The sequence below is a fragment of the Mustela nivalis genome (genome assembly GCF_964662115.1).
Source record: "Mustela nivalis genome assembly, chromosome: 9".
NCBI classification, from domain to species: Eukaryota; Metazoa; Chordata; class Mammalia; order Carnivora; family Mustelidae; genus Mustela; species Mustela nivalis.
In genome coordinates, this window is record NC_139028.1 from 17,025,175 (window position 1) to 17,048,291 (window position 23,117).

General features: G+C 45.8%; 1 long non-coding RNA gene across 1 annotated transcript in view; it reads left to right on the plus strand.

Annotated features, from left to right (window-relative positions):
- Nucleotides 1–15,562, plus strand: part of LOC309840490 — a 267,111-nt gene extending 251,549 nt beyond the window's left edge. The window contains exon 3 of the long non-coding RNA XR_014298626.1: nucleotides 15,538–15,562. This is a non-coding gene — a long non-coding RNA (uncharacterized lncRNA). The remainder of the gene's footprint in view (nucleotides 1–15,537) is intronic.
- Nucleotides 15,563–23,117: the final 7,555 nt, after the last annotated feature.

Consider the following 23,117-nt stretch of genomic DNA (forward strand, 5'->3'; position numbering starts at 1 on the left):
ACATTTTAAGCCAAAGACTATAATAAGAGATGAGGAAGGACACTATATCATACTCAAAGGGTCTGTCCAACAAGAAGATCTAACAATTTTAAATATCTATGCCCCCAACGTGGGAGCAGCCAACTATATAAACCAATTAATAACAAAATCAAAGAAACACATCAACAATAATACAATAATAGTAGGGGACTTTAACACTCCCCTCACTGAAATGGACAGATCATCCAAGCAAAAGATCAGCAAGGAAATAAAGGCCTTAAACGACACACTGGACCAGATGGACATCACAGATATATTCAGAACATTTCATCCCAAAGCAACAGAATACACATTCTTCTCTAGTGCACATGGAACATTCTCCAGAATAGATCACATCCTCAGTCCTAAATCAGGACTCAACCAGTATCAAAAGATTGGGATCATTCCCTGCATATTTTCAGACCACAATGCTCTGAAGCTAGAACTCAACCACAAGAGGAAGTTTGGAAAGAACCCAAATACATGGAAACTAAACAGCATCCTTCTAAAGAATGAATGGGTCAACCGGGAAATTAAAGAAGAATTGAAAAAAATCATGGAAACAAATGATAATGAAAATACAACAGTTCAAAATCTGTGGGACACAACAAAGGCAGTCCTGAGAGGAAAATATATAGCGATACAAGCCTTCCTCAAGAAACAAGAAAGGTCTCAGGTACACAACCTAACCGTCCACCTAAAGGAGCTGGAGAAAGAACAAGAAAGAAACCCTAAGCCCAGCAGGAGAAGAGAAATCATAAAGATCAGAGCAGAAATCAATGAAATAGAAACCAAAAAGACAATAGAGCAAATCAACGAAACTAGGAGCTGGTTCTTTGAAAGAATTAATAAAATTGATAAACCCTTGGCCAGACTTATCAAAAAGAAAAGAGAAAGGACCCAAATAAATAAAATCATGAATGAAAGAGGAGAGATCACAGCTAACACCAAAGAAATACAAACTATTATAAGAACATACTATGAGCAACTCTACGCCAACAAATTTGACAATCTGGAAGAAATGGATGCATTCCTAGAAACATATAAACTACCACAACTGAACCAGGAAGAAGTAGAAAGCCTGAACAGACCCATAACCAGTAAGGAGATTGAAACAGTCATTAAAAATCTCCAAACAAACAAAAGCCCAGGGCCAAACAGCTTCCCAGGGGAATTCTACCAAATATTTAAAGAAGAACTAATTCCTATTCTCCTGAAACTGTTCCAAAAAATAGAAATGGAAGGAAAACTTCCAAACTCATTTTATGAGGCCAGCATCACCTTGATCCCAAAACCAGAAAAGGATCCCATCAAAAAAGAGAGCTATAGACCAATATCCTTGATGAACACAGAAGCGAAAATTCTCACCAAAATACTAGCCAATAGGATTCAACAGAATATTAAAAGGATTATTCACCACGACCAAGTGGGATTTATTCCAGGGCTGCAAGGTTGGTTCAACATCCGCAAATCAGTCAATGTGATACAACACATCAATAAAAGAAAGAACAAGAACCATATGATACTCTCAATAGATGCTGAAAAAGCATATGACAAAGTACAGCATCCCTTCCTGATCAAAACTCTTCAAAGTGTAGGAATAGAGGGCACATACCTCAATATCATCAAAGCCATCTATGAAAAACCCACCACAAATATCATTCTCAATGGAGAAAAACTGAAAGCTTTTCCGCTAAGGTCCGGAACACGGCAGGGATGTCTATTATCACCACTGCTATTCAACATAGTACTAGAAGTCCTAGCCTCAGCAATCAGACAACAAAAGGAAATTAAAGGCATCCAAATCAGCAAAGAAGAAGTCAAATTATCACTCTTCGCAGATGATATGATACTATATGTGGAAAACCCAAAAGACTCCACTCCAAAACTGCTAGAACTTATACAGGAATTCAGTAAAGTGTCAGGATATAAAATCAATGCACAGAAATCAGTTGCATTTCTCTACACCAACAACAAGACAGAAGAAAGAGAAACTAAGGAGTCCATCCCATTTACAATTGCACCCAAAACCATAAGATACCTAGGAATAAACCTAACCAAAGAGGCACAGAATCTATACTCAGAAAACTATAAAGTACTCATGAAAGAAATTGAGGAAGACACAAAGAAATGGAAAAATGTTCCATGCTCCTGGATTGGAAGAATAAATATTGTGAAAATGTCTATGCTACCTAAAGCAATCTACACATTTAATGCAATTCCTATCAAAATACCATCCATCTTTTTCAAAGAAATGGAACAAATAATTCTAAAATTTATATGGAACCAGAAAAGACCTCAAATAGCCAAAGGGATATTGAAAAAGAAAGCCAAAGTTGGTGGTATCACAATTTCAGACTTCAAGCTCTATTACAAAGCTGTCATCATCAAGACAGCATGGTACTGGCACAAAAACAGACACATAGATCAATGGAACAGAATAGAGAGCCCAGAAATAGACCCTCAACTCTATGGTCAACTCATCTTCGACAAAGCAGGAAAGAATGTCCAATGGAAAAAAGACAGCCTCTTCAATAAATGGTGTTGGGAAAATTGGACAGCCACATGCAGAAAAATGAAATTGGACCATTTCCTTACACCACACATGAAAATAGACTCAAAATGGATGAAGGACCTCAATGTGAGAAAGGAATCCATCAAAATCCTTGAGGAGAACACAGGCAGCAACCTCTTCGATCTCTGCCGCAGCAACATCTTCCTAGGAACATTGCCAAAGGCAAGGGAAGCAAGAGCAAAAATGAACTATTGGGATTTTATCAAGATCAAAATCTTTTGCACAGCAAAGGAAACAGTTAACAAAATCAAAAGACAACTGACAGAATGGGAGAAGATATTTGCAAACGACATATCAGATAAAGGACTAGTGTCCAGAATCTATAAAGAACTTAGCAAACTCAACACCCAAAGAACAAATAATTCAATCAAGAAATGGGCAGAGGACATGAACAGACATTTCTGCAAAGAACACATCCAGATGGCCAACAGACACATGAAAAAGTGCTCCATATCACTCGGCATCAGGGAAATACAAATCAAAACCACAATGAGATATCACCTCACACCAGTCAGAATGGCTAAAATCAACAAGTCAGGAAATGACAGATGCTGGCGAGGATGTGGAGAAAGGGGAACCCTCCTACACTGTTGGTGGGAATGCAAGCTGTTGCAGCCACTCTGGAAAACAGCATGGAGGTTCCTCAAAATGTTGAAAATAGAACTGCCCTATGACCCAGCAATTGCACTACTGGGTATTTACCCTAAAGATACAAACGTAGTGGTCCAAAGGGGCACGTGCACCCGAATGTTTATAGCAGCAATGTCCACAATAGCCAAACTATGGAAAGAACCTAGACGTCCATCAACAGATGAATGGATCAAGAAGATGTGGTATATATACACAATGGAATACTATGCAGCCACCAAAAGAAATGAAATCTTGCCATTTGCGACAACATGGATGGAACTAGAGTGTATCATGCTTAGCGAAATAAGTCAAGCAGAGAAAGACAACTATCATATGATCTCCCTGATATGAGGAAGTGGTGATGCAACATGGAGGCTTAAGTGGGTAGGAGAAAAATCAATGAAACAAGATGGGATTGGGAGGGAGACAAACCATAAGTGACTCTTAATCTTACAAAACAAACTGAGGGTTGCTGGGGGGAGGAGGATTGGGAGAAGGGGGGGTGGGGTTATGGACATTGGGGAGGGTATGTGCTTTGGTGAGTGCTGTGAAGTGTGTAAACCTGGCGATTCACAGACCTGTACCCCTGGGGATAAAAATACATGTTTATAAAAAAAATTTTTTTAAATAAATTAATTAATTAAAAAAAAAAGTACAAAAAAAAAAAAAAAAGAGGCATGTGGCATAATATGGGCCAGTTGCAGGCTCTTCTCTACTAAGAGAAATGGGACCAAGAGAGAAATGAAGCCTCCCAGGTGGCCAGGACCACAGCAAGCAAACTCAAGGATTGTGGGCAGCCATGTTGTACAGTATTTATGCGGAGTGCGAGAAGCAGGTGTGCAGGTCCAAGAGGAGACTTGGAGAGACACGCAGAGAGACACAGAGGTGTCTCATAGGCCGAAGCTATGTTCCTTTCTCTGGCTGCCACAAGGCAACTCTACAGCCTAACATTTTCCTTAAGCTAGCTTGAGTTGGTTTCTGTTACTTGCAACCTCATTAGTCCTCATTAGAGAATGACTGTGATGATCATTCGCACATAAAGATAGATTTTATCTTGGACTTCTGTTTCCCCAAAGCTACTGAAGAATGTGGCATTAAAACCATAGTGATGCCCACAACCCCGGGGCAATGGGCAAACCATAGTAGAGGCCACTGGCATCAAATATGAGGAAGAAGGTTGCTTGGGAGTGAAGATAGAGATGCCTGTCTCTCTTCTTTCTACCTAAAGTCTTTTTTGGAACATACGGGGCTTATTGGAACGTGCATAGCCCTTTAGAGATCTGCCATTTACCTTGGGAAAATAGCCTAAGGTTCAGAAACTTTCAAATAATAATCTTACTGTGAACAATTGTGTATAAAGCACCAAACACAAAGTGGAGTGCTCTGTGAGTGGTAGCTTTTGCTGTTAAGCACCACCCCCCATTTGTAACTAGCATCCACAGACATTCCCAGAACACGTCCGCAGAGTTCCTTTAATCCTTACCACTCTCAAATATAAGCAAAGGGACCTTTGTTAAACAGGAGAGTCACCTTTCTTTCTTTTCCTTCCTAGACTGAAAGTTCTGGAAGAGACCCTCCAGCCTTTGGAGGCCCTCACTGGCTCTACCTAAAACACCCTTGGCTAGTTCTGTCCTCTATCTCTGGGCAACCACATTTACTGGTTGTCAGCATTTTATAAGGTACCCTAGGATGATATGGAAATACACCAAAAATAGAACACACGGTCCCTCCTATTCTCAAAAAAAGTGATAAGAAATGATATTTTTGTAAAGTCACGTAAGCACAGTGAATGCAGCACAAGTGAAATATCTGCATATCAGAAAGGTGCTGAGGAGGGTGAGAGAGAATTAACCAAGGTTTGGGGACAAGGGATGCAAGAGCTCAGAATGATGGCAAGGGAGAAACAGAAGTTCAGAACTTGTAAATCGGTTTTGCAAGAGAGAATACAGTGAAACAATGAGAAGCTTGAGACAGAGGGTGAGCACATAGGCTGATGATACGGGTTTTCATGTCATCTGAGTACTAAAATCATGTGAAGAAATGAATTCATAGCATAGTGGTTTTCAAACTTGGCTGCATGTTAGAACCCTCTGGGAGCTTTAAAAATACTGAAGGATGCCAAGTCCCACTCCCAGAGAATCTGATTTCATTGGTCCAGGGCACTGCCTGGGAATCAAGATCTTTAAGAGCCCCCCCGATGATTCTCGTGTGCAACCAAGTTTGGGAACCACCATCACCCTACAGAGGGAGGACAAATGGGGTGGGAGCAGGCAGCTGTTGTACATTTTCTCTGCTGATGAGGATGAGCAGGGTGTGAAAAGTTAAGAGGTTTGGGGTTAGGGATGAAGGGGATATTCTTCATACTAAGTGACCCATCTTTTCCCTTGAGTCTGACTTCACTCCTACAAGTGACCCAAGTTTAGGCATCCTCCCATTCACTCCTGTTGCCACAGTGCTCAGACCCCCCAGGCTGATTCTCACCCGCTCAATGCCTGAAGGAAAGTGTCCAGGGCCTGTGGCCTGATAGACCATTCATTGTGAGCAAAGGGAGGTCAAGCCCAGCTGAGTGGGCGGTGCTAGCCTCTGTTGGCTCTCAGCACAAAGAGTGTTGGTAACGGCACATTTCCAAAGTTCTGATTCCGCTCTTTCCTCACTGATGCTGTTTCTGCTGACCAGTAACTTGGCACATGGCAAGAGAGGGGGTGGGCAAGAAGCAGCAAGCAATGAGAGTCATTTCAAGCCCAAGGGAGCTCTGGAAATCTGTCTAACTCTAACTCTTTCCAAAGTCTGATGAGCAAACCAAGTGAGCTATAATCCTTGCACTTTGTGTTTACGTTTAGACTTTGGTTAATCTGTACTCGGTACTGGCTATGTGTAAAGTACTCTGTGCAACAGCAAACTGAGACCAGGGAGGTATGGTCCCTTGCACTGTGGAGCATACAATTTGAAGTGACCGAGGGTCTCATGACTACCCCTCACAGGTGCGAGTGCGCACACACACACACACACACACACTCTCTCTCTCTCTCTCTCCCTCTTAACTATAAGCCATGCAGCCATTTTATATGACATGGCCTGTCGTGCTCTCTTGGATAGAGCTGATGGCGTGAAGATTGAGCCCTTGATCCAAACAGGACCTCTCAGAGGCTTTCTCCACAAATTAGAAAGGACAGCTCACGTTCCCCAGATGGCTGGACAAGTGACTGAGGAGCGACAAGCGGCCATGTTTCCTGCTAGGGGATCAAGAAGCAGAGAAGGATGAATCGCACAAGATGACCAGGGATAACTATCTCCCATCTGGCACCAGCGCCCACCCGAGACCCAAATGCATATCTGCCCCATTCTAAAAGAGATGTATATAACTTTCCTTATAATTCTAAACCATTGTTTAAAAAGCTAAGCTGTCTTGAGTTTATTTCTGTTATTTGGAAATAATAATAAAAACTTACATGAATATAGTATTTACTATGTACTGAATACTGTTGTAAGTACTCTACATATATTAGCTCATTTAATTTTCCCAGGACTCTTCTGAGTTAGGTACTATTATGATTTCCAGTTTATGCGTGAGGAAAGGGAAGGCACAGAGTGACTGAGCTGCCTAAGATTATGCAGACCAAATTGTATAAAATGGATGCGTAGTCCAATTTTATTTACGACCCCCTATGCAAACGAGACAAGACACTCAGGACACAGTTAATATCAATAGGAGACACAGGACTGTGTCTGAATGGCCACAGTTTAAAAAGGGCACCAGCAGCCAGAGTAGGCCAGACAAGCTTCCTAGAAAGGCAGAACAGAATGGAAAGCCTTTCCCCATCGAGACAACAACTCGCCAACTGAGTAGAGTTGGAAGTGAACCTGGCATGGACAAGAGGGGCCTAGAGGCCATTAGCCGGTCTTGGGATCCACACCGAGGATGTCAGGTGTGACGGAGACACAGGGGCTTGTACCTGGGAGATGCTCAATGACAGTGGCATTCAAGAATGTCCTCCTCTGCTGGAAGAACTGATGGAGGCAGGCAGCCGAGGGGGGGGCTCCGGCAGCCTCTCCAGTAGGAGGCCATGAGGGCAGCAAGAATGGAGAAGACTCTGATCCCTGTTTCAGCTTCTTCTCCAGAAATGCTCTGGCTTGCCTCACTCTTTGTTTCTTTGTTTCTTCACTCTTTCTGCCTAAAGCGTCTGCAGTCCAATGTAGGGCACTGTGTAGTTCTGTCCGTCAGTCAGTTGGTCATGAGGATGGAACCCCCGTGAGCATGGTACTGAATTCCAATTACAAAGGTGAAGGGGCTAAACCCCACCCTGGGCAAGCCAGCCCGCCTGCAGCTTCTGAACTACATCCAATCGCATGGCTGTGTCCCCAGCCTGCTTCCAGAAAAACATTCAATCTGAGAAATACAGAAAGGGACAAAAACCCATGATGCTTCAAAACCCTTTTCTGTGGTTTTTGCATAATGTGAACCTTCACGTGCTCAGGAGGCAAAAGATAGGGGGGGAGACCAGATCCATGACTGAGCCTAAAGCATTAAAGTAAAAAATGGATTTCAATAAAACATGATATAGAAACAAGAAATAACTGTAAATGGAATTGAAAGCAAATGACATAAAACTTCAGCACAAGGCTGCTCATTGCAATTCTGGAAACTTTTCTTCTCGCAGCTGCACTGCCATCAGTATTCAGGGTATTTTTCTTTCCATCTCTGCGGATTTATCACGTGAAGTGACGTATGACAGCTCTCGGGTCTCACATAGCTTCTGCAGAGGCCTCTAACTTCCGGGGACTGGGGCTGGACAAATGTCCAAACTTCCCCAGGGATATTAAAGGGGAGGCCAGGGCCAGCTTTGAGGAAAGGACCTTTCCTGCCTATTTTTGAGGGAGCAGAAGGTTGAGGATAGGAGAGACAGGAAGGGACCCCAATCTTCTGCTCTATCAATAAGAAAGTATGACACCCTCTCAGATCTCCTCTCCAAGGTGCCTCTTTTCCCATATGCAAAACAGAAGCCATGGTCCCAGCCCAGAGAAAGCTCTTGGGTAGAGGGGAGCTGAGGGGATGGCCCAGGAGACATTAGCTCCACCGTCATTGGGTCGTAAGGACAGGCAGGGAGCATGTCTCCAATGGCACAAGACTCCTAGAACTCTGTTGATGCAACATGTGCTGTCCCTAACCAGAATGAATTGCACAGAATATGAAAATTGGAAGCCATGGGACTTGACATGATGTTCAGCTCCATAAATTTTCCTAATATGATCTTCAAGTCCTAGCTGGACATCTTGATCATCATCTGGAACACTGTGTCCTTGAAGCCCTCAGATATCAGCCAGTTGGTGCCAGGCCACTAGCCGCCTCACTTGTGATCATCTCGGTTGAAGGGAGCTCGAGTCAGATGACCTGTAAAAATCTCTCACCACACCCAGAGTCTGTGGCTGCAGCTTGGAATTCATATTAAATGTTGCCTCCTGAAGTCATTGCATAGTATAAAGATTCCTGTTTTGGGGGAGTCTTACATGTGTTACCTTCTCCCATCCTCGTCCTAAACCCAGGAGGCAGACATTATCACTCCTATTTTGCATAGGAGGAAATCGGGGTTCAGAGAAGTGAGGGGAGCCAGTCTGATGAGAAGGTGCACTGATTACAAGCATGGACTAAGTTCATGAACCTGACTTCAGATCTCACTTCTGCTTCCAGCAGCAGATCCTTGCACAGATGACTTAACCTCTATAAGAAATAATGGGATGGGACCGGACACTAAGCGCCTGGCACATAACAAGCACTTGGTGAATGGTAGCTCTTGGAGCTTGTGCTTATTCTTATAGTAAGAAAATTGCCCAGGATCATACAATTAACCAAGAAGCTGAAGTGGAACTTGAGCTTAGTCCCTCCGTCTACAAAATCTGTGCCCCTTCCATAAGCGGACACCCCTTTTAAGTGTGTGCAGCCAGCAATAAAGATAGCCATTTATTGATCATCAACAAGTGCTAACTACTGGAGTGAGTGTTTACACTGATTGCCCTCAGCCTTCTCAACATCTGAGGCAGGTGCTGTTCCTCCCATTTTACGGATGTGGAGACGGACAGAGAGCCTCCATATTGCATATTGTACGTGGCAGGGCCAGAATTTGATCCCCAAATTCTCTGACACCAGTTAAACTGTGCACCTCTGCACCCAACATGCTACTACATTCTGGAAATAATTAGAAGGGACATCATCAAGGATTCATCATGCATGGGGTGTTCCTAAGTGGGGTGGAAGCCAACCTGAAGGGAGAGACTATAGTAGCTTTGCCAGATTGGGATTGGCAGTTTTGTGGGAGCATTGCCCATTTAAAAAGCCAGCTTGCTCCTTGGAGTCCCCCCAATTCCCTCAGCCCCTCCATCAACTTGTCACTGCATTGACAGGGATGGTGGACACGTGCTTGCCTTTCAGAGACCAAGGTCTATGCTAGATCAGTGATTGATTTCTCCCATCTCCCACCTCAATCTGTGCCCATTTGAGAATGAAGAGATACATTATGAGTCTTAACAAGAGAGATTGCTCAACCAGGAGCCTGGCGGTAAGGGCAGGGTAGAGCAGGGGAGACGAGAAGTGAGACTTCCCACAGGGGAATGTGGCTGCATGTGGTTTGATATTATATTCCAAATCCAGCCTTCAGTCACTCACACAGGGACCTGCTTCTCCCTTTGAGGAGCCACCTGCTGTCAGCGATGCTGTGCTGAGAAGTGAGCCCTGCCCCCTCTGCCAACTTACTGAAGACAGTGACATCCAGATGCCCAGCCCAGGAGGCCCAGAAGACCCCCAGGTATGGCTGAGGCTCAGCTCCTGCCAGTGCCACGGACATGTGGGCTTAGAGCAGCCCTCGAGCTTGGAAATGAGAAATGCTGCCCTAGGTCAAAAGAAGTGCTTTTGAAGTCTCCGCTTTCATCTCCTGGTGCTCCCCCAACCAGAAGTGACAGGGAGGAATAAAATGCAATTTATTCACCAGCCCAGGAGGTTCATTTCCAAGCACAATAGCCATACCAGGCAGCGGGCCTTCCCCAGACAAGAGGAAAGAGAAGAAAGGAAAACCAAAGAAAAAAGAAAAGCATCTGAGGAGAATCAGGCCATTAGAGGAGGGCTTTACAGGATGTCCTGCTGGGCCACAAAGGAAGCCAGAGACTCTGGTACCCGAGGCACCTCTGTCCAGGCCTGTCTGGCATATGAAAATGGCACCCTTGGGAACAATAGCTCTTGAGTGATATTAGAAATGAGGCAAAGGTAAGAAGTAAGGCCACAGGTAGGAATAAGGACCCTGGTTAGGAATAAGACCACAGACACTGGACCTCGAAAGAATCAGGGCAGCCCCAGGGCAGGCCCTCATCTCACCTGAGGCAGCAGGAGAATTGGGGCAGAAGGACATGGGCATTTTGGGGCCACTTCTCATGAGGCTGGGAGGTTCTTCTGGAGTCGCTCTCAAGGCGACTCAAGGAGAATAGTCACTTCCCCTCTCTGAGCCTTTGTCTGCTCCTTTGTGAAGAAGAAGAAATATCTACTTCATCCTATTGGTTTAGGACAAAAGGGAAGAACACATGGACAAAATAACCAAAATGGTACCATTCAAAGGACATTCAATGAAGCCTTCCCTAATTCATCCAGACACTCAGTCATGACCTCATATTATCATCATGTCTGTTGGAGCATCGATCACACTGGGAAGATGGACACCACACTCATATTTTGGCCAAACACCAAATGTGAAAATCAGTATGGGGCCAAAGCCGCATATCACCATTGTAAAAGTGACCTTCCAGAACTCAGAAATAAATCTGAAATAGCATACCAACTCATTATTACAGTTGTTTAATTAAAATTGTTAGTGGTTAAATTTCAGAAGTTGGGTGTCACATAGTTCAGAACCATCAGCTGTACGATCCCAGTGTAGGCACAGGAACTCTGATGAATGCTGATTTCCAGTAGCGATCAGTAGGAGACTGGGGTATTTTGGATGTGTTTTGGTTGTTCCCAGTACTTTTTTTTCTTTCCTATGCTTGTTTTTGTTGGATCTTGACAGAGGAAGGTTTATCATGGATATTGTTGCACATGATTCTTGAGGTTTTTCTCTTCACAAAATCCTGCAAATGACATACTACTCTGAATTCAACCTCTAAAATGGGAAGAATTTGCAAATAGGAAAGACTCGTGATCTAAAGTGGTATTTACAAATGGAACAGTAAATTCAGATTTTAATGGTTATTTTGTTTAGTGTTATGAATGCTAATACACCAAACAATTCTGCAAAAGAGAAGAATTATGATATAATTTAATCTCTATCTTCAGCTTGTATTATTATTTAAATTTTTACAAATATTTCTATGTTCAGAAAAGATATAAAATTATTCCCGAAGTTATCTAGCCAACACACTTTCTATCTCCTTTTTACTGTTGAAAGTTCTGAATAATGTTTTTGCACATGGAAATCAACACCTTTCAAAATGAGCATAAATTGTTGCACCATTTTAATCTTTCAGTAATGAATATAGATTTATTCCTGAACTGACATTGATAGAATTTCAACATATCAAACATAGGATTTTTTTTTCCACTTTGATTCTCATATGTTTGATTACCTCTATACCTGTATTTCAAAGAGAATGTTTAAATAAAAACAAACCTTAATGGAATACTCCATATTATTGGTATTGCTCTGCCGATTTTATTTGTTAGTAACCTATGTGATTAGTTATACAAAAGTCTAAGAGTGTCAGAAATGAGTGGACATTGAACTCCCAGGCTTCCAAAGACCTGTGCCTAACTCAGACCCGCACAGCAGACTGTGACCAGGGCCCAACCTCAGTGCCTGGTGCTGCCTGAGGCAGTGGCACTACAAAGTCCCTCCTGGCATTCTCTCTGTGGAGAGGGTGTCCAGGGACACAGTGTTCTTCCATTCTCCTCGTGTCCTCTGTCTTGGACCAGAGCTTCATTCAACTTCTTCGCATATGATTGTTGGCCACTGCTCCCCGCCCCCCACACCAGACTGCAGCAACATTTATGATGTCTTTAATAATGTCAAAGGCCTTCTATGCTCCCTAATTGCCTTCTTTTTACTCTGTGCTTCCTCCCCCACTTCCTGGAACATACCCTGAATGACAGGAGAGCTTGCATTATAACATCACTGCAGTACCACGGCCATCGCCATCTCTGGACACCTTTGGTTCACCATTAAGTTTGACTGTTGTTTTCAGGGACACAAAATAACAGGCTGGAAGAACATCAAAACCAAGTACACAGCACACATGGCAGCTCATTAGCTGAGGGTATTTGCAGTGATCAGCCGAGATGCACAGAAAGGTCTTGAGAAGTTTTCATTAGTTGAGAGCCTGTGAGAACTTTCATAATATAAAACATGTATTTAACAGCTGAGTACCGCAGTGCTACTATGTAAAAATATGGTAGGGAGCATTAAACAAGCAATGCTTCTCTGGTTAATTATGTGTTTGCTTATGTCTCCAACAGACTGGAAACTTTTTGAGCAGAGGGCCAAGCCTCTCTATCTTTATATGCCCAGCTTTTAAAGTAGAACCTGCTATATCACAATAGCTTCATCAACACGAAATGAATGATTGAATGAACAAGTAAGGAAATTGTCAAAGGGAAACACAGTTCTCCCCCTCCAGCCCCCTAGGCACCGGCTCCCACTTCTGCCCTGGAGATCCAGCTGCCTGGTTGGTGGGTCAGGAGTGCCGAAGACTGCAGGGATGCAGGGTCGAATGAGTGTGGCTGGACACAGAAAGGAAGGAATAGGATGCTGACCCTCTCATCCCGTTCAGAGCGGAGGGAGAGTGACAGCAGCCTCTTCCTGGCTGACTCTGACTATTTATAGTTGATCTTAGCCAAAAGGCCGAGAAGTGATGTTTCTGACTATTTAAAGTAGCTCAGCCTCAGTCTGGGAAACCAGCGCCCCTCCCCCCACCAGCTCCCGGCAAGAGCCCCTATATCTCCTTGCCATTGGTTCGTATTGAGCACTGGACTGGGCTGGGCTCTGAGTCCCTGGGACCATGCAAGTAGCAGGCACCACACCGAGCACTGGGGGTGCAAGAGGGCAGGACGTATGGTCTTTCCTGATGGTTCATAGCGAGCGGACACAGCGGTACCAGCCGTGCTCTCCCCCCCACCACCGACTCTACCTCTCCCAGCTGTGCTATCTTCCCGCTCTCCTCTCCGTCTCTCAGCGGACTCTCCTGGACCCTCCTATAGTTAACTCTCTAAGGCTCATTAACTATGAAATCCCCAACTTTACCACCAGCCCAATTCAGAGGAGTTAGTTTTTGGCTACAGTTATTCTTCCTTTTGAGTATTAATTTCCTTGAACACTTGCCCTATTAATCACTTTAACAATGAAATTAAGACAATTATTTTAATGAGATAATGGGTGATAAAGAGTGGGTGATACACATTTATTACACTGTAGGCCAGAATGTCTTGATAAAAGTCAGCCTTGTCAATAATATATTAGGTAGACATGTGCTTCAGGAGGGTCAGGCTGAGGACTGTTCTGTCTCACTGGTTTAAAGACGTCTGTTTCTGCCAGTGTTGCTGCCTCTTTGCTTTCAGGTCCCATAAAGCGGAGTGCCAGTCACTGAGAGTGACGGACTATTATTTCCCTCTGGAATCCAGTGGCAGCTCCGGAGGCTGCTGCCCAGGGGGCTGGCTCCAGCCCTTCCCTCTGGAAAAAAGCCTTTCTTCCCTACTGCCTTCCCGATCTTCTCTGCATTCCCTTCTTCCTCTCCTTCAGCTTCCGCTCTCCCTTTCTTCCTGCCCCTTTCCTTCTCTCCTGACCTGTCCTCTTGTTCTTAGCCCCATCTAGCCAGGGAGGACCACAGTGTTTTTCGTTTCATACCTTGCCTTGTTGTAGTCATGCTGTTTTTAATCTGTGCCAAGATGCCTCTCTAAAGTCTTGGACATCTCCCACTTGTCCTTGTTTATTCTCTTCCTATTTATAAAGGAGTTATTGGGGTCACTAAACTCAGGGACCAGGGGGCATGCTAGGTTGTGGTGAGCAGAGCTGGCACAGAACCCAGTGATCCTGGCCTCCATCACCTCTTGCGTCAGTCATGAGTGACCAAACTAGGAGCATCTCTCACTTCCTTGCCTTGCCCAGCCCACCAACATTCAGTCCTCTCAGCGGGAATTCATGCAGAAATTTTTGTGTCGAGGAGAGACCCAGTCCTTTGGCTTAGGAGAAGCGGATCCAAGGAGAAGTGGTTCCATCCATTCCACTCTTGAGCACATCCTCAAAAGAACTGAAAGCAGGGGACCAAACAGATACTTGCACTCCCATGTCAAGAGCAGTTTGATTCACAATCACCAAAAGGTGGAAACAGCCCAAGTCTCCATCCGGGTGGGTGAAGTGTGGTATATGCATATAACGGGGTGTTATTCAACCAGAAAAGAAGTGAAAGTCTGATACATGCTATGGACATAGATTAACCTTGGAGACATTATGCTGAATGAAATAATTCAGACACAAAAAAACGACTATCATATGATTCCACTTATACAAGGTGCCTACAATCGGCAAATTCATAGAGACAGAAAGGAGACTAGAGTTTACTAGGTCTGGAAAGGGGGTAATGAGATTTAAGTCTTAATGGATACAGAGTTATTAGTTGGGACGGTGAAAAGGTTCTGGAAATGAATAGTTGTAATGGTTGTACAACATTGTGAATGGATTTCATGCCACTGAATTAAATATACACTTAAAAATTGTTCAAAGTAAGAAATGTCTGGGTGGCTCAGTTGGCTAGGTGTCTGACTCTTGATCTTGGCTCAGGTCATGATCTCAGGGTTCTATGACTGAGTCCCATGTCAGGCTCCACACTAGGTGTGGAACCTGCTTAAGATTCCCCCTCCCTCTCCTTCTGCCCCCCTCCAAATTTGCTCTCTCTCTTAAAACACACACACACACACACACACACACACACACACACAAGACAAACTGTTACAAGTAAAATTTGATATTATTTATTTTGCTACAATTACAGAGTGTGGGGAGGGGGAGGGAAGCAGAAAGAGAAAGGAAATTTAAAAAGTAGTTCCTAGGTATTTTAACCTTCTTGATTATGGAGTGTACCACATATTCAGAAAAGTGTACAAAAGAGGTGCGCGCATCTTGATGATTTATCACAAAGCCATCTTTGCATGGGTCAAGAAATGGAGTGTGCCCAGCCCCCTAGACATCCTGATTCGCCCCCACCCCAGTACCTTCTCCCTCTAACCCCCACTTCTGAAAGACCACCACTCTCTTGACTTTTGTAGTAATCATTCTTTTGTTTTGTTTTAGGGTTTTCCTGTCTCCACATCCAACTGTAAGTATTACTTTATGTTTGCCAGTTTTTTTAACTTCACATGAAAAAAATCATGTGGGCTTTTGTATTGTGGTTTCTTATACGCTCACATTATCTTATACATGTATCTGAGATTCATACATGCCTTTGGGTAAAGCTGCAGTTTATTTTTGTTGCCCTATAGTGGTCCATGCTGTGGATATTAGGCAATATATGTATCTGTGCTGTCGACGGGCACGTGGCCAGTTTCTGTTTTGGGGCTATTGTGCTCTGAACATTCTTGAACACGACTGCTTATAAGTGAGAGTTTATAACGAGGTGGGAGTTCACAGGACACAAGCTATTTGAATTTAGGAGATGATGCCAAACTGTCTCCTATAGTGGTTATATCAATTTCTGTATCTACCAATAATGAATGAGAGGGAACTATATTTAGAGCGCTTGTTTATATCCCAGGAACTATGGGGAGAAAGGAAGGAAAGCACCCATCAAGAGAATCAATACTAAGGTAGACACTGTCAGTGTTTATCCAGATGCTCAGGGATCCTTCCTACCATTTACATGCACCCTTCCCCCAACTCCTATGATTTTTGCTTTATTTTTGCCCTCCCTTACTCTCCCTGAGGCCAGCCTTGCGGCTGTGTGCCCACCGGTGCAGACCGCTGTCAGTGCCCGGCAGGTCAGCAACCCCCACACCCATCTCCTGCCCCATGCTGACCCTATGGCCCATAAGGGGCCTTGTACTTAGCTCTTGTTCCAGTCCTGACCAATTCTGAGGCATCATTTACACCTCAGAGTTGTCCCACAGGACCAGATTGAAGCCACTGGCCAGGAACTCTGTCTGAAATCACACAGTCGATGACTTTTCTGCCTTCCTTGTCCTGCTCCCTTCACTTCCTTCCCTTTCTCCTGAGTCTTCCCATAATAAGTCACTTGCAAGATAATCTTTGTCTCAGGATCTGCTTCTGAGCCATCCAGACCTAGGAAAACCCAAGTGTGTTATTTCAGAAAAACCTTCCCTTCTGTGAGCCTCCGCTCCCTTCTCTCTATTAGAAAAGAGTTGAGTTACTGATTCCAAAGACGCAAAGTTCCACGGTGGTATAAAATTATGATGATGTGGGGAGCACCCCCGAGCAAACATGATCACTGAGAAAGAGTAAGTCCAACCGAGATCACAGCTTCTCAGAAAGACCTCTCAGACTTCCTCCCCTCAGTGTCCTCCCCTCAGTCCCTGCATCCTCGTGGAGGCCCCCAGACCCAAGTGTGTCCATGAGCACATGCACGGGGGTGCTGACTCGGGGATGAGAGGTGTTAAGCAGACCAGTATTTTAAGGAAAAAATGGAAGCCGACTCAGGGAAGCGGACGGGGAAAGAATGAGAGTTTGACACACTGGTGTGTGTGGCAGATGTGAGCTATTATGCCATAAAGCCAGTCTGCGATGCTGACTCCAGCTGTTGTGAGGACAATGGGCACTTTCTGGGTCCTCTGCTGTGGCCTGAATGCCATTTGCATAGCAAATTCATGGATCAAGCACTTTCACACAGCCGGTCTCTCATCCCCACAACAGCCTCCCGAGGTACTGTGTCTGTGCCTTTCAAACTCAGGAAAAAACTAAGATCAGAAAGGTTAAGAGACTTACCCAAGGCCACAAAGCCAGTACGTGAAAGAGTTGAGTCTGATACCTGAGCCTCATGACTCTAGGTCCCAGAGAAAAAGAGAAGAGGTAGGAAGAGGTACTGAGCAGAGCAGAAGTTAACATTTATTGAGAGTTTACTGACAGGCCCAGTGCCTCTATGACCTCACTTAGGCCCTGCAAGATGGGTTCCCTTCTCATAGCTGCTTTATAAACAGGGGGTGTAAAAGGCTTAGTCACTTGAAGCCACATGGCTGGCCAGTGGATGAGGAGGGATTCACACTGAGCTAAATAAGCATGCCCACCGTGAACCGGAGCAGAGAGATTTACAAGAGTGCCTGAGGCCCAGAACACAAGATTTAGGTTTGGGGCAAAAGCAAATGGATACTGTGGTGTAAATTTCAGTGGCTTTGCAGATGGCACTTTCAACCCAAAGCCAAAGATGCTTATGTGGGACTCAGAAAATACCTCCCCCCACAACACACACATGTGTGGGGTCCTGGGAAACTGAAAGACAGAAATACTTCTCTGCTTGAGCCAGAAAAATGTGTAATAGGGAGTGAGAGAAGGAGGGGTTTGGTCTTCCTTGGCAGCGGGGGAGGGTACAGAAGTCCCCTGTCTCCAACAGGACTTCTGTGGCACCACCCTGGCAAGGGGGTCAGAGCACAGGCCTGTGCTGGCTGGGGGTGGGGGAATGGAACCACAGTCTCTCCCATGGTGTTTAGCTGGAGTAGAATAGTTATTGTCTAAAAGTGTTCTCTCTTGCTAGACTGTTCTTTTCCTGGTTCTCTGGCTAGAAGGAACAGATCTTTATTGGGGCTACTTTGCCATCTTCTTTGGTTCTTTCCAGCTTGCTAACATATTCACATGCAAGCTTGGAATGTATGAGCCTAGAGAACTCGCCTCCATGTTGTCCCTCAGATCCCAAGGCCCCTACCTATCTGCCTTCTTCTCTCTACCTTTCAGAGCCTTCTCATGTTCATTTTACACATACTGTGCCAAGTTTTGGTTGCATTTGATGGGCAGAATAGGGAAAAGTATGTCTACTCTACCTTCCCAGAGGCAGAAGGCCCTAATATCTTTTAAGGTCATTGGTCCTTATACACACTTAGAGAGAATGCATTAGCCTGCTTGGGCTTTTTCCTCTTCCTTAGCTAGTCTCATGAGATGCCCCCATAGGTCCTCTGGTGTGAGCTGAGGGAGGAGATCTGAGGTAAGCAGAGGGTGCCATGGGAGTCTGGGTTACGATTTAGGAGCTTTCTTGCTCCCTGACCCTGCTTGCCCTCAGTCCCCGACACACCACTTCCCTCTTCCCATGGATTGCTGCTGGGCCTGCCCGACCTCATGACAGACAAGCTCACAGAGGGCTGCCGCAGCCACACCAGCCCCTGCTGGCCCGTGGTCAGGCATTCCATTTCTGAAGACCTCACATCACACCGAGAGGTCTATGCTGCAGATGGCGGGGTCTTGCTTCCAAAGCCCAGGGGCCTGAATTGTGATTCTGCCCTGAGACTTGCCACGAACCCCATGTGGCATCTTTTCCTGTCGCTGACACCTCCACCATATGTGGCCCCCGTGGCAGGCTGCTCGCCCAACAGGCCACACCTGCTGCAGAGCCCTTTTCCTGCTCTGGGCCACTTGAAGCTGGCAGCCTTTTGTGTAGCCTGGCATGTAGGCCAGAGCAGTGGCTCTTGGTTTGGAGTATGTTGCTTCCAGATTCCAAGGATTCCAGATTCCAAGACAACCCAAGGATTCTCACCAGGTGTTCTGCTTCCATCATTATAGCAGGAGTTCCAAGATTCAATCATTTGTCTTTTACTTTGTGACCCTAAAACTTTAATGGATTGGGCAGGTCCCTGGGTCTTCCCAGGTTTATCTCTCACCCTCTGGGGCCCATGTGTTATGCCAAGACCTCCAGGAATTCTTCAGGAAGGTCATGACCTTAGCCAAAACTGTTCTGTGTTGCTGAGCAGACCTTAAAGTGGCTCACGGCGGGGGGGTTGACTGCTGGCCCTATCCGCTGTAGATGGGCCCTAGTGATGTCTTAAAAGGGGATTACAGGCAGCCCGGTGCTATTTCTACCACCTATGTGTAACTTCTTGGTCCTCAGGACAGAAATCCCTCACAATGGCATGTTTCCAATTAGCTGGTGAGAAATAGAGGCTTTCAAAGTTCATAAGCAGTGGAGTCAGGCAATCTGAGTGCCGAATGCACCACAGAACCCACCGGGGCAGTCTGGCTCCAGTCCGTGTCGGCGAAATGGTAGCTCACTACTATCATCATTTGCTAACTAATCAGATGGCACAATACTGAAATATGACTGGGTATCCGAGCAGGAAGCACTGGTTTTGCTTTTAGACAAGGCACTGTGGGATACAAATGGATCCTGGGTCATGAGGAGGCTGGGACACTTGCTGGTACCAGCTGCAGCGAACAAGGTTCCCTTGCATCTTTTCCCAGGCCGGGAGCCCTGGGTTTAGGGCTCCATCCCCAAAGATAAAACATGGCCTCTGTGTCCTTCACTCAGGTCTGTATGTTCATTATCTTGGGAAGAAAGAGTTAAGGATGTCTTAGCCTGGGCAGGTGGCAGCCCAGACTTTCAACCCCAGGATGTACAGGGGCTCCTCTCCTGGTCTAGCGCTCTGCCAGGGCCCCTTCTGACAGTGAGTCTGCTCCGGATGAGGGACGGCCCGGCACACACTCACTGCGCCTTTACGAGCTCCAGGCAGGGATCCAGCACCCAGCAAACCTCCAGACAGGGTGTGTTTGTCTCCAGGGGTGGGAGCCCAGCCATCTCTGCGCTCCGCCCACACACCCACTCCTACTTCCCCTGGCCCCGTGCCCATTCTTGCCCACTCCTCCTCTGTCTCGCACTCAGAGGCAATTCAGAGGCACAGGCATTTTTTTCCTGAAGGAAACAGCCCCCTCCGTCTGCCGCCTCCCTGGGTCGATAAGAGAGGGGATGCTCAGCCAGGCCCAGAGTCAGCCAAGGAGATGAGATGTGTCTCTCTGTCACGGCCGTCATGATGTGACTAGGCTCGGCCTGCCCAGACCTCCTCCCCATTAGGGGAGCTGATAGCGGGACGGCTGGCCTCACAAGGAGCGCCTTGCTGCCTGGGCCCTGACCTGGCATCCAGGCTGTTGTTGAGCAGCAACAATGGCTTATATTTATCGAGAGCTTACTGTTTGCCAAGAATTAAAAAAAGCATTTTATAAACACTGCCTCACATAATCTTCCTAACAATTTGCTGAGGTACATACATACGACCATAACTGTCCATTTTACAGAGGGAGGCAACTTAATAATATCAGATACGTAGTGTGCCATGCACTGTTCTAAGCTACCGACCCATCCTCACAACAAACCTAGCAATAGGTGCTACGATAATTTACATTTTATGGATGAAGAGATGGGCACAAAGAGAACAACGTGCTCAAGGTCACATGGCAAGTGTCTGCTCTCGAGTTCACCCTCTTTACTACCATGCTGTAGTATTTACTACCATGCTGTACCATTGCTCTCACTGCGCCCGCCGCTGAGATTGCTGGCTACTGTGCAAGGCCTCGCCCACCCACTATCCAAGGGTCAGTGTCTGAACCCTGCTCAGCCCTCTCTACAGCCAGTGCTCTTACCAGGGCGTTACTATCTCCCATTGGGATAAGAAATGTGAACTCACAGCCTAGAAATCAAGCCAAGTAGCTGGAAAGGAAACGCTTTGCTCTTGGGTTTCTCCCAGCGACCCTGCGCTCCTTGCCCCAGGCCCTGTGTAGAGAACGGACGCAAGCAATCGTGCAAGCCAACCCAAGTTCACAAGCCCAGGGTGGAAAGGAAATGTAGCCACAGACGGAAGAGATTGGAATTAGCATCTAAAACCCCTCCCACGGCTGAGAAAGCAACAATCTGGAATATTGTGGGAAGGAAGGCGGAATTCTCGTCCAGGCTCTAATAGGACTGGAGAGTGCACCTCTGTTGTTTCCCTCAGCCCTGTTCTATGGGCTCTGTTATCTGTACTCCCAGCAGACAGCAGGCCTCTGAAGGCATGTCTGGTTCCGTTCACAGGCACCAAGATAGAGTCAGTCTCCCTGCCCGCAGTGGCTGGATGTCACTGTCAGGAACTCTCCGCTATAACTCCGGTTACTGAAATAAATGCTTAGGGAGCTTTCTCTCTCCTACTCTGAGCGCTCCATTAAGCAAATGAAATAGAAGCATTCAGACACACTCCCTTTTTCCTCTCCCTCTTGTGATTAACTGCGTAATAAAAATGGTATTACTTGAGCATAAATTTCAAAGAAGCCCATCTAAGTGACAAACCATGCTAAGGATAACAGCAAACAAAGGTCATATATTTTAGGTGACCTCAGTGTCCTGTCTGATCCATCCCCTGTTCCTGGTCCGAGCCCCTCTGGGTCTTCTCAGCCACTTCTTCCCCATCCTACTCCACAGTATCTGTCTTCATCGGAGGCATTGGTGTCTCGTGTCTCTGTTACCTTCAGACTCTCATCTCTTACTGGTTCCCAAGCCAGGCACTGGTTACCACCCTGCAGGAAATTTTAGTGAGGCTTTGCCTGAAACAGCCTCTGTCTAGAAATTACCTTGTGTTCTGATGGCGGGAGGAAACATGGCTTAATTTGCCAGAATACCTGGATATCAGATGTTTTCCTGTCCACCTAGGGTCTTCTGATTACTGCCAAGCCCTCAGCTCTTACTCAGCCTTCCAACTTCTTGAACAGTTCTAGCCTCTGGGTTTGGCACCTTCTTTCACTCTGTTCTTGCTTTCCTGGGCCCTGGCTTCCAGGTGCCTTGACCTGTGGTCAGTCTCTCATGTCTACCCGGCTCTTTGGGTCCTCACTCTATCCCGCACGAAGTGAGCGTGATATGAGCCAAAGTGAGCTCCCAGCTCCTAGAATCTTTGGAGCAAAATGCTTCTGACAATAGCTCCCTGTTTCTGTAAACATAAACCTCAGGCCCACGAGAGAATCCTCCCTATACTTTGTTCTTAGTTATTGGAGAAGAAGGTGCACACAGAAATACTTAAACATTTAAACATACCCACACAGACTTCCATTCTTGCACACCCAGATTTACATATATGGGTTCACACATGACAACACATATATAAACATAACTACTTACATATATCCGGAAAGATTGACACAGAACACACACACACACACACTGCATGCACACTTATGCTCACACAATAGTAATTAAAGCCAAATGAGAATTTGCCTCCTATCATATTTATATGTACGTATTCTGTATCTAGCCCAGTGCCAGAAATAAATAAGCGTTCAATGAATCCATTTTTAGTAAATGAAAAAGAAGCTCATAAGTGACCTCTTGTGTAACCCACATGAGTAACTAGGCAAACTCACCCAGTTCTCCAAAGCCCGAGTCAGGGTCCCTGGGACTGGGAAATCAAGCTGCTGCCCCACGGAGGACACGAAATTCCAGATGGTATGGCAGCAAAGTGCCCTCACTGACTTTTCCCCTGTCCCTGTTAAGGACCTGGTCTGGGTGGAGTCCAGATGTTCCTCCACACCAAGGCTGGCAGAGAAGCATCTGCCCAGGAAGGCCCTGCCCACTGCTGGGCTCCCTGGTCCTTCGTCCCCTGCTGGGACCCATCCCCAGTTCCTCATGCGTCAGGAAATCCTGCTGTGATATTTGCCCAGAGCATTTCCTATTTTTCTTGATTTCTCAAACTCTGTGACAGATTTCTCAGGAGCCATGCCTTGCCTACCAGGCTACCCTCCACCTCCCCGCAATATGTCGACTGCATGGAGCTAGGGAGGCTTCCTCCCCACCAAGACACGCTGCCTCCCAGCCTTGCTAGTCACCAGGCTGTGAGTCACCAGTAAGAGAAGGAACCTCCACTGCCTCTGGGCTCCTGCCTCCTCCCACTCCTCACACTTGAACACGCGCCTCCTCACTCTCCCAGCCT